Below are 1,567 nucleotides of genomic sequence, written 5' to 3'. Positions count from 1 at the left end.
AATAATAATAATAATAATAATAAAACAAGTTTTATTACTGATTATCTCCAACTAATACATTTCATTTCAGTAGATGGCTCTCCATTTTTCCAGTGGCTCAGATCAAAATGTAGAGAAGTTTGATACCTATTTCTCTCAACCTCACAGCCAACCATTCAGAAACTTCCAGCTCATTCTTTAAAATATATCTAGAAAATCAATCATCTTCTCAACATTTGAATTACTATCCCTTGGAACAAGCCACCTCATTCCTCAGATACATTGTTCCATGGGCCCCTACACCTGCTCCCTGCTGTTGGCCCCCCTACAATGTATATTCAATACAGGATCTACTGGAATTCTTTCCAAAATTTAAGTAGGACTTGACACTCTTATTCAAAATCCCTTGATTGACTTTTAATCTCACTTTCAGTAAAAGCCTAAATCCTTGGTGTACAAGGTCACATATACACTGCCCCACTATCCTCTAAGACCTTACCTTCTATGATTCTTCCCCTCTCCTCGTTACTGTACTGCAGCCAGACTCTTTGCACTGGCTCTTTATTCTGTTTACAATACTCTCCACACAGATGTTGGCAAGATTTGTTCCTGTGCCTCCTTCAGGACTTTACTTGAATGCCACCTTCTCAAAAAGGCCTCAAAGGGTAGAAACAGTGAGCCAGCTGTCTGCCATAGACATTGTCCAGCTCTCTTGGATCTTGTGAGCCCATAATGTTACATGACTGAGTAATGGCTGGTAGAATCTGGGTAAGTGTGATATATGTCAGTTCTGGCCTAGTCCATCATCCTCTAATCTCCCCTCTTACCCTATGCCAATCTGTTGAAACTTGTTGTAGGTTGAAGTATAGAAGAAAATCCAGCTTCACACAAATACATAGTTGAAAAAGAGAGGATCAGTTAAATAGACTTTCAGACAAAGTGGATATTCTAAAAGAACTTGTTTTTTTAAAGATTAAAATGAGGAATCTGAAACCACATCAATGAATTTTTCATGCTTGGTTACACAAAAATCCAATAGTCTACCTTATATTTTGAATGGATCCTTCATAAGTTTGTTACATCTAAAATTTAATTTTCACTCAAAAGCTAAAATTTCCTCTTCAGCAACAAATAACATGCTCACTTTGTTCATTTAAAAAATAAAAATGTGTGCCAATATCCAAGCCTAAATAACCATAATTACACATTCTTTCAAATAAAAATGGCATGCCATGATAAAAAAAGCTAGTTCAGCCGGCAACTCCAATGACTGCACAAGTGCTTTTCTTTGAAGCGCCATGGTATTTTGGTGTGCTTTATGTTCATTGGTAAAATACTAAAGGGTCAAGATATAAGAAAGGTAATTTTCAATGTTGTATCAAGGGGAATTATTCTTTCTTTTGAACTGTAACTATATGCCAGTGAAGAACACAGTAACTATGCAAACAGTTTGGTGCCCCTGCTTTGATTTGTGTAGTGAGGAACAAGTGGTTTTTACCCACCATTGCTTTTGAACTGTCAGTACAAACAACACAGTAAATAAAATAAAATAAAATAAAAAACATTTAGTATTATACAAGATTTGGAG

General features: G+C 35.9%; 1 protein-coding gene across 1 annotated transcript in view; it reads right to left on the bottom strand.

Annotated features, from left to right (window-relative positions):
- PLAA (phospholipase A2 activating protein) overlaps positions 1 to 1,567 on the bottom strand; it is a 43,854-nt gene that overhangs the window by 15,451 nt on the left and 26,836 nt on the right. The window lies entirely within an intron of this gene.

This window comes from Otolemur garnettii, unplaced genomic scaffold, assembly GCF_000181295.1.
Source record: "Otolemur garnettii isolate 467f Iridium unplaced genomic scaffold, OtoGar3 scaffold00006, whole genome shotgun sequence".
Lineage (NCBI taxonomy): Eukaryota > Metazoa > Chordata > Mammalia > Primates > Galagidae > Otolemur > Otolemur garnettii.
This window is presented reverse-complemented; position numbering and strand designations above follow the sequence as displayed.